Here is a 10,790-nt window from a genome sequence, read left to right on the forward strand (position 1 = left end):
GCCAATGCAGGTATTGCGCGGCGTGGCTCGTTGCCCCCCCCGCGGCGCAGCCGACCTGGGCCCGTGTCAAGCATTGTGGCGATGGGGTGGCGGCGAGGAGGAGAGGGAGCGGGCGCGGGCACGCGCCGAGGCAGCGACCTGCTGTGGTGGAGGTGAAGCGGGCGTTCGGCAGCGTGGCTCGTGCCCCCCCCCATGGCACAGGCAACCTGGGGCCGTGTAGAGCATTGCTGCGAGGCGGCAGCGGCGCGATGAGGAGGCGAGGCCGCGGCGTCAGTGCAAGGCAGCCACCTACCGGTGGGCGGGCATCCGCGGGCGAGGAGGAAGGGGGGCGGACCAGGAGGTGCATGTCAGTCCAGCGGCTTGCAATTGGTCCCTTGCTGCCGGACTGACAATCGGAGGGCCTATGGGCACCCTTCCTCATCACGGACAGGGCCCACCTTTGGTGCCCTTAACAAATTATTTTATCCGCTCCGCCAGGAGCGGTTAAAGATGAGATAGACTCTCATAATAATAACACTTATCACCACGAGCTCTCACAAAAAAAAGCTGGCACGGTCTCAGAATTAGTTCTACTCCAGGATCTAAGGGAAGTTGCAAAGGGCAAAAAGCCATACAGATTCCAGGGTATAGCAAAAAAAAAAAACTCACTCTAGGATTGGCTAAATTTCCCTTGCTCCAAGACTGAAGGAAACTTGCTTAACAATCATGCAGCCTGCACACTGAGAACTGCTACAGGAATTGCCAGCATGCAGGTAATATTCTCCAATAGTCTACTTTTTTCCCTATTCCTTTCCTTTCACCCAGCTCATCCCGATGTTCCAAAGCAGTAGTTAAGGGGCTGCAACATGATTTTAAAGAGCCTCTTGTGGCGCAGAGTGGTAAGGCAGCAGAAATGTTGTCTGAAAGCTCTGCCCATGAGGCTGGGAGTTCAATCCCAGCAGCCGGCTCAAGGTTGACTCAGCCTTCCATCCTTCCGAGGTCGGTAAAATGAGTACCCAGCTTGCTGGGGGTTAAATGGTAATGACTGGGGAAGGCACTGGCAAACCACCCTGTATTGAGTCTGCCAAGAAAACGCTAGAGGGCGTCACCCCAAGGGTCAGACATGACCCGGTGCTTGCACAGGGGATACCTTTACCTTTACCTTTAACATGATTTTTAAAAACTCTTTTCCTCTCTTAATTTCTTTCCCTCCGTTCTACACTTTTCTCATTCATTTCTGTCTCCCTTCACCTCGTTTCTCCACCCACCCACCCCATTTACAATTCTTAGTCTTTGGAATGTATTTAGGAGTAGTATAGTAGCAAACCTCTGTGAATATTATGAACATAAAGCATTGGATTTACTGGGCACTATACATTGCATTTCATGAGAAAGGCGGGGTTAGATGAGTCACAAATTGGGATCAAGATTGCAGGGAGAAATATCAACAATCTCAGATATGCAGATGATACCACTCTAATGGCAGAAAGCAAAGAGGAACTAAAAAGCCTCTTGATGTGGGTGAAGGAGGAGAGTGCAAAAGTTGGCTTGAAACTCAACATCAAGAAAACAAAGATCATGGCATCCAGCCCTTTCAATTCCTGGCAAATAGATGGGAAAGAGATGGAGGTAGTGACAGATTTTATTTTCCTGGGCTCCAAGATCACTGCAGATGGGGACTGCAGAAAAGAAATTACAAGACGCTTGCTCCTGTAGAGAAAAGTTTTGGAAAATCTAGACAGCATCCTAAAAAGCAGAGACATCACCCTGCCAACTAAAGTGCATTTAGTCTTACCAGTTGCAATGTATGGCTGTGAAAGTTGGACCATAAGGAAGGCCAAGCGTCAAAGAATTGAGGCTTTTGAACTCTGGTGCTGGAGAAGACTCTTGCCAGTCCCTTGGACTGCAAGGCGAACAAACCGGTCAGTCCTACAGGAGATCAGCCCTGACTGCTCTTTAGAAGGCCAGATCCTGAAGATGAAACTCAAATACTTTGGCCACCTCATGAGAAGGAAGGACTCCCTGGAGAAGAGCCTAATGCTGGGAGCGATTGAGGGCAAAAGAGGAAGGGGACGACAGAGAACGAGGTGACTGGATGGAGTCATTGAAGCAGTCGGTGCAAACTTAAATGGACTCCAGGGAATGGTAGAGGACAGGAAGGCTTGGATAGGTTCCACAATGGGTCAGACACGACTTCGCACCTAACAACAACAACAACAATACATTATATTACATTAATTCTGCTGTGCTTCTACCCTCCCTTTGCTTTGACTATGATTCTGTGCTTGACATCATCTGGCATTGCCACAATGGCATTGGGTTGGCTGGGTATTGTACACTGCACTGGTTTTTCTGAGCTTCCAGCCTTTCCTCTCTTGCTTGGTGTGTGATCTGTGCTTGGCATCAGTCCTGCTCTGGTGGAATTGCCACAATGATAGTGGGTTTTGCTCGGCACCTGTGATTTCACTGGTACTACTGGGTACTCTGCAATGGTTCTGGTGGGTTTGAAAAATCCCCCCTCTTCAGAGATTATATGGTTTGACTTAAATCCTTTGGAAACAATGGAAGTATTCCGCTTTGGGGTAGTATGTTTCTTAAAATCTCATCTGTTGAAATGTGCAATCACTATTTTGTGATGCTTTGGCTGGTGTTAGTTTAACTTGGTACAAAACCAGACTCTTCATTCTTAAAAATCCATTAAAAATGCTTGGAATGGTCAGCTCTTGTGCTTCAAAATGCAGAACTGAAGCCCTCCAAAGTGCCTGTTCAGAACAAAAGTAGTATGATGGATTTTTGTATGTGTGTGTGTGTGTGGCCATCAATTCACAGCTGACTTTGACAACCTTGTAGGGTTTTCAAGACATTATCAAGACAATAGACATTTGGAGGTGGTTTGCCATTGCCTGCCTCTGCATTGGCCCTAATTAGATTCTGAGATCGGACAAGATCAGACTGTCTTAGGGCTAGCATGAGAGGTCAGGGCTAACCTGAGAGTAATGTGACAGGCCCAAGGTCACCCAACAAGCTTCCATGGCATGAGTGGGCATTCAACCTGGATCTCCCAGACCACAGAATCATAGAATCATAGAGTTGGAAGGGCTATATAGGCCATCTAGTCCAACCGCCTGCTCAATGCAGGATCAGCCTAAAGCATCCAGTTGCTGCTTAAAGACTGCCAGTGAAGGGGAGCTCACCACCTCCTTGGGCAGCCTATTCATCTGTTGAGCTATAACTGTGTCTTACCACTCACATGCAAGATGCAGATGAGTGGCCAATCACCGCTTACCTGCATCAAGCAGTAGTGCCCTGCAGGCTGGCCCAGGAGTTTCAACCCCTATAACTGTCAGAGTCTGTGGTCTGACACATGTATTATGTTATTTCAACCCAATGTCACTTTCTGAAGAAAATGCTGGTCATCAATTTCATCCCAGGCTAGCTTAGCAGGGATCTTGCCTTGAACTCACCCATGCCCAAATAGTGGGTAGGTGTTAAAAATTATTGGCCCCAGGCACGAGGCACACCACACTCTCATAAGGAAGCTGATCTCTCAAGTGAATCATGCTGCAGGATAATAATCTGGGTTTGCTTGCACTGTGTGCAACATTTCAGATTAGAATCTTGTCCATTGATAGTTGTTGCAATATGTTTAAAATGCTGCTGAGTACTATAAAACTGGAAAAGTGTCAGAGCCTCTGGCATTCCTCCTCCTGCCTGCTTCAATTTATTGGCAGCCTGAGTGACGCCAATAGCCTACTACGAAGTCCTTTTATTTACTCCTCATAATTTGGATGGGAGAAGTGACCAGGAGTTTGGAGGGCTCTTGGGAGGATTACATTTAAGATAAATATCAGTATTTTGGACCAGTCACCCACACAATAGCTGAAGAAAGACAGACCTTCCTTTTGAGACCCAGGAAAAAAATCTACATCAGTGGACTAAATAAGACAGGGGGACAGGAATTTGGACAAGAGGGAGTGATCTTTCACTGGCATCTAAGGTAAGGTGACCAGATTGTCCCACTTTTGGAGGGACATCTGGGGGTACCTGGCAAATTGTAATTATCATGACATTAAAAATATATATATATAATACACTACTATTTTTGCATTCTATGTGTTCTATGAAACTTTTTGTTGCTCCATATAGACCAAATTTTTAATCAAGAACCCCCCCCCCCGATCAATGGTGTCCCACTTTACCAATGTTAAAATCTGGTCACCTTAATCTAAGAGCCATACTAGATGTGAAGGAGTCCTTATGGTCGCCACAAGGCCTTCACTGTATAATAAAGTAATTTTAAAATGTTGTGAGAACCCATTTGGGCCCACAGCATAGTGGACTGAAGTGTCTTGCTCCCTGCACTGTGCCCCAGTGATCTCCCCCCCCACACACACACACACACTCCTGCAGCTATTTTGGCACTTGAATAGGGATGAAGGGGGGAAACAAGTGCTCATCAGGCTGCTGAGCTATGGAGTCTTAGCTCAGCAAATGTCTGGCATTTTTAACTACTTTAAAATGGTGTCCTCCTCAAGAAAGCAATCATGCCTAGTCTGGCTCTTAGGTGCCTGTGACAGGTCACTAATTCCTGTCCCCAGCCTTCTTCAGTTTTGGTTGCTTGGGCTCTGAGGGCCTAGGAGTTCACTCAGCATTTCTAGCTTCTCCTGCAGCTAGATGAGGCCAATGCAGAATTAACTGATGTGTGACCTCCCCCTGCACCACCTTGTGCTCCTATCCCATTCCATGATCCTGGGTTCAAAATCAGTATCATCATTTTGAAAGTCCTGGAATACCTTTCAGGTACTAGAATTGTGCGAACAAAGAAGATTATATATAAGAGCAAGCTGGCTGGGAAATGAATACACAGCCTGATCTGAACATGCATTCCCAAATAAGGACCAATGAACGCAGTGAATTGCGCCCCACGCTCTGTGCTAAAGGGGGAAAATATGAAGTCTGGTCTAGGCAAGTTGACCCTGATAACCCACATTTTCTTTGCTGCAAACCACACCATTTCTTTCTTTTTTTCTTTTTCCTCCATGCAATGAGGCCATTCCATCCACTGTAAATAGTAATTACATTTTTGAACAGGGTATTCATCCAAAACGAAGAATCACAGCATAGATTGATTGAATTAGTTTAAAAAACACAGCACCACATTTGACAAGAAGTTAGTGCCCTGCAATTTACACTGTGTTTGGGGAGCTCTAAAGGAGGCCTTCAGTAGCCTGAGCGAGTCAATGAACAAAAAAAGCCTTTTAGAGAGTCTTGGCATAATCCTTTCTCTAAAGAACCATGGTGTCCGTTGTGTTTGGAGCCAGGGTTTTTGTAAAGCTGGAATTATGCACAGTAATTGCCCTATCCAGCTAATTCAAGTCTATAGCATATTACAAATTCCCAGAGTATGAATTTACTTAAACAGATAACAAAATTGGGGAGTTTCTAAAATAGATTTTTATAGGTGTTTTAAAATATTCCCAATGGAACCATAAACATTAATAAAAGAAGAATATGGTGGTTGTGTTCCAAAAGCAGAACTTAACATAAAGGTTTAGAATCCCAAACTGAAAACATGTATTTATAACAAAAGAATGACCTATCTAGTTTTAAATCTGAGCCTTCAGTAGATTTTAAGCATTCTGCAACGCTAATGACAGACTATAAAAATAAGCTATTTACCACCACCAAAAATGTGCATGTAGTTTTGAGATGAATGTGGCTGCTCACCCTTTATCATTACTGCAACAGAATTACATTTCCTGGCTGGGCAACATAAGGAGATCACTTACCCAAAATGATCGATTTGGATTATACAAGGCCATCAAAGAATCATCGTAGCTGTTTGAAAAAGGCGTAGAGACTCAAACGCCTTGGGAAAATGACATCCCCTATCAGCCTGGTACCTGGGACATGATAGTCTAGTCATAATGGAAACTTTGGGCTCTGAAGCTTTACATCTCTCATAATACTGTTACCAATATAAAACCATCTATGCTAAGACAAAAGTGGGTGGTGAAACTTAAGGCCATGGTTTTTCTCGTGAATATAGCTAGGGGAGAACTCTTCAAGGCACTGCTAATTAATATGGCTAATGGCAAAGCATTTGCTTTGCATGCTGAAGATCCCAGGCTGTGTTCCCTCTAAGCTGTGGGCATGAGAGGCTGTTCATTGACACAGGAAGCCCTGCTCAGCAGCAGCCTGAACCCGCACAGGGTCTTGCACTGCCCATTCCCCATTTTAAGAGTACAGCAGTTATATTCTGCTCAGGATGTAAGCTGCTCTATTCAATAGGGGGAAATAACAGGGAACTTTGGTCCCAGGATCAATTTTCAGCACTGCCAGTAGTGTCTGATGTGTTATGGAAGATCTTGACTTGGAAGCTATTGCCAGGCATGGGAAATAATAGTGACCTTGCTAGACTAATGCATTGACTCAGTGTACAGCAGTTTCATTAGCCCGCAAATTTATATTCTGGACCACAACCACTTAAATTTCAGCTGCATCACTTAAAAGCCTTGATAGACTTTCAATCCCTGAATTTCTCTAAGCCACTTCAAAAACCTTTCAAGACAGCAGTCATCACCACATTTTGCAGCTGTGGATTTCATAAATTAATTGTGCCTTGTATAAAGAAGTACTTCCTTTTATCTGACCTGAATAGCCTGCCAAATGGTATCATTGGCCAAGTTCTAGAGTGATGGAAGAGAAATATTTTTTTCTCTGTATCCACATCAAGCATAATTATTACAAATGTCTATCATACCTTTGATTGATATCTGTCTACACTCTAAAGCGCTGCTTGTTTTAGCTTTTCCTCATGGAGGAAGATGCTTCAACTCCTTGGTTTTCCATATCTACAACGTGTATCTTGAGAGGATGCCACCAAGTCGGATTCCACACAGGGGCATTCCTCAAGCTGAACACACTCCATGCCCCCACTTTTCTGGAGAGTGACATTTCTACATTATGCTGTTTCTCTTAATTTGTGGATCTTTCACCTTTGAGTCAGGGTAAAGCAGAGCCTCCTTTGCACCAAGATAAAGAAATGATGCAGTGGCTGTAGGCAGAGCCTCTGTATGAAAGCTCTCCCTGAAACGAAACCCTGGAGGGGGTGGGGATTGATGTTACTTTCAAAATGGCAGTAATAAGCTCTTGCATTTTACCCTTGGTAGTCCTTTAACAGTTGTTGTTTTATGGTACCTAGGTTTGCCACCTCCAAGTCGAGACATTCCTGGAGCTTTTAGGGTGCAGCCTGAGGAAGTCTGAGGGTGAGGGAGGAAATCTCAGCAGGGTCTGATGCCATAGAGTCCACACTCCAGGCATTTTCTCCAGGGGAACTTATTTTTGTCATCTGGAGACCAGCTGTAATTCTGGGAGGTCTCCAGGCATATCCTGGAGGTCAGCTCAGCTATTGTAGGAAGGAGACAGCAGTATCTTATGATCTGGCTGGGTTTTAAATTCTGGATGTGAATTAATAACTGTTTATGTATCTGTTGTGTGTTTTATTTTGTGTGCTACCTCAGGAGGACTGGAAAACTGAAAGCCAGCCAGCCAGCCAGCCAGCCAGCCAGCCAGCCAGCCAGCCAGCCAGCCAGCCAAGAAAGAAAGAAAGAAAGAAAGAAAGAAAGAAAGAAAGAAAGAAAGAAAGAAAGAAAGAAAGAAAGAAAGAAGAAAGAAAGAAAGAAAGAAAGAAAGAAAGAAAGAAAGAGCCTGATTTCCTGTAGTCTAACTTGTGGACTAATGTGACAAAGTGTAGGGGCTGGAGAGGAGTGGTGCCAGCAGTGAGAGATACATGGAAATACAGCATCTTGAGTCTGTCCCTACATTCCTCTTTCTTGTTCACTGCTCCTTCCATGGAGCATATGGCTTTTCCTACCCTCGTGAGAAAGCAGAACTGAACACAGTATTCCAAATATGAAAAAAACATAGATTTATATAAAGGTGTTCTTTCTATATGGTCATCTTACTTTAATTCCCTTTCCTGATTATCCATAGCATGGAGTTTTCTTTTCTTTCTTTTTTACTGCTTGGATGCACAAAGTTGTTAGGAGTTGCTCCATCTATATTGGCTATAAAAGCAGAAGGCTGTAATCCCCATTGCTGGATTAGGGGCAGAAATAGTGTGCTAAGAAATTCAGCAAACTCTTCATTGATGCTTCCTACACATTCTGTGTGAATCACATCTAAAAGATGGTTAGCATTTCAAGTCCCCAGCCAAGCATTCCTTTCTTGGACTCTTCCTTTTACTAAGATGTCGTCAACTAGTATTGGCAAAGGAAAGGATTCCCTTAAGTATAATTTTCATTTAGCACTTTTCCGCGGTGACTTAGTAAAAGCAGATTGCTAGCATTACTTCAACATAATGAAAATGGAAATTTCTTTGGGCTACCCAGATCTATTTTATGATTTAACAATAAGGTGGGGGATGCGGAGGAAAACATTTAAAGGCAACTGAAATATCCAATTCTCTCTTTTAAGCTGGCTTTAGCAGTGGGTGATTTTTCCAGCTGTTCAACAGTAAAGAATGCCAATGCACACAGCCACATTTCTAGGAGCATTTAAAATGTCTTACTTTAGTCCGCAGTGGGGTTACACTGATGGGAGATGGGAACCAGTGGATTGTGCAAATGAATAGCCCCTGGAAAAGCTTCATGTCTGGAAATTTTTAGCTTTTAAAGGTGTTTTCACACTCTTTGTTTAAATAATAATTTGTCTATAAATGGTTACCCCCTGATATTATTCCAAACACACTCTTGGCTGCATCCATACTATGGTAGCAGCAGCTAGCTGGACAGGACCAACATCCACACGTGCCTATCCCCATCCCCATGCTCTTCACTTCTCCTTCCAACGTAGCCAAATAGTCCCTCCCACATGAATAGCTATAAGGACATGAAGTATCCACGTTTGAATGCTATTGCAGCGGGAACAAAACAGCAGACTGTAGAGTTTCTCCATTCTAATCCCATTGACAAGAGTAATTCTACAAAGCATCACACTGCAAGATTCCACAGTTCCTTTGTGTGTGTGTGTGTTGTTGTTTTTTTTTACAGAGGGAGGTGAAATAGACTCTACTCTGCACAACAACTCACCTCCAAATGGATTAACAATCACGGAGGTTTTACATCCTGTTTATTTTCCATTGCTGAATCAGGAATGGGATTCAATGCAACAGAGTTACTTTTGTTCTGGCTGTTTTAGAATGTGGCTGCCAAGAAAAACAAAACTTCAGAGCACCCATGGGTCTTCACTGTCCACCAATGAGGACAGCAAATAATTCACTCAGTGCAATGGATTTTCCATAATGTGTTTTCCAAATGTTGGTGGGCCTTCTTATCCAACTCAAAATGGAATGCTGTTTGTGGTCCTCATATTCCAGAGTGGCTCAAGATGGATGGGAGACCAGAAATCAGTTGGCAGGTTATCATCTCTATTGGCAATTACAATGGAAGTACATAGTCTGAGAACTAAAAAAAGTAAGCCACAAATTGCTTAAGCAGATTTATTTATTGAAGTCAGTTAGGTTGTATTACTTAAAGAACAAGTATAGTGGCTTAAATGATTTATGGATTGCAATCAACACCAGTTTGTAAATTTTATCTCAATCCAGCAGCAGATTTCTTTATCCGGTCATATGTAAAATAAATAAATTTATGGCATTCTAACTGACTGCAAAGGACACATATATCCCACTCAAATTCACACTGCTGTAATTCATCAAAAATAAAGAACAATAAGACACTGAGAAACATATTACTGAGGATATCTATTTGTAAATATAGCCAGGTTGCAGTCATAGAAGCATGGTATTGAGTTCAGTAAATAAACTCCAAAGTAGTATCCTGCAAGAAGATAAAACTGGTATTGAGATAGATTCACAAATGGCCAGTTGCAAAAAGCCAATCACAAATGGCCAGTTACTCTGGCAGGATGTGTGTGCAGGTAGGATTGCATGTTTCTTGAGACCTGTAGATGCATCTTGTTCATTGAAGTCACAAGGAGAGAGAGAGAGAGAGAATCATAGAATCATAGAGTTAGAAGGGGCCATACAGGCCATCTAGTCCAACGCAGGATTAGCTCAATGCAGGATTAGCCCAAAGCATCCTAAAGCATCCAAGAAAAGTGTGTATCCAACCTTTGCTGGAAGACTGCCAGTGAGGGGGAGCTCACCACCTCCTTAGGCAGCCTATTCCACTGCTAAACTACTCTGACTGTGAAAAACTTTTTCCTGATATCTAGCCTATATCGTTGTAGTTTAAACCCATTACTTTCCCTCATCTAGATCATTAATAAATATGTTAAAAAGTACTGGGCCGAGCACTGAGCCCTGAGGTACCCCACTACTCAAGTCCCTCCAGTCTGATGAAACACAATTGCCAACAACTCTTTGAGTGCGGTTCTCTAACCAATTCCCTATCCACCTAACTATCTGAAAATCCAGATTGCAGTCCTTCAATTTATCCATGAGAACATCATGGGGAACCTTATCAAAAGCTTTACTAAACTCCAAGTAAACGACATCAACCGAATTTCCACGATCCAGCAAACCTGTTACTTGATCAAAAAAGGAAACCAGGTTGGTCTGACAGGACCTGTTGGAGACAAATCCATGCTGACTTCCTTGGATCACCAAATTGTCCTCCAGATATTTGCACATCGCTCCCTTTAATATCTGCTCCATTATCTTCCCCACAACAGAGGTCAGACTCACTGGTCTATAGTTTCCCGGGTCATCCTTCCTCCCTTTTTTGAAGATCAGAATAACGTTTGCTCTCTTCCAGTCCTCTGGGACATCTCCAGTCCTTAAAGAG

The 10,790-nt window shown here is 43.5% G+C and overlaps 1 long non-coding RNA gene across 1 annotated transcript in view; it reads left to right on the forward strand.

Annotated features, from left to right (window-relative positions):
* Positions 1-9,644, forward strand: part of LOC143843627 (uncharacterized) — a 48,612-nt gene extending 38,968 nt beyond the window's left edge. Inside the window, exon 3 of the long non-coding RNA XR_013233620.1 lies at positions 7,503-9,644. This is a non-coding gene — a long non-coding RNA (uncharacterized LOC143843627). The remainder of the gene's footprint in view (positions 1-7,502) is intronic.
* Positions 9,645-10,790: the final 1,146 nt, after the last annotated feature.

This window comes from Paroedura picta, chromosome 8 (genome assembly GCF_049243985.1).
Source record: "Paroedura picta isolate Pp20150507F chromosome 8, Ppicta_v3.0, whole genome shotgun sequence".
Taxonomy (NCBI): Eukaryota; Metazoa; Chordata; class Lepidosauria; order Squamata; family Gekkonidae; genus Paroedura; species Paroedura picta.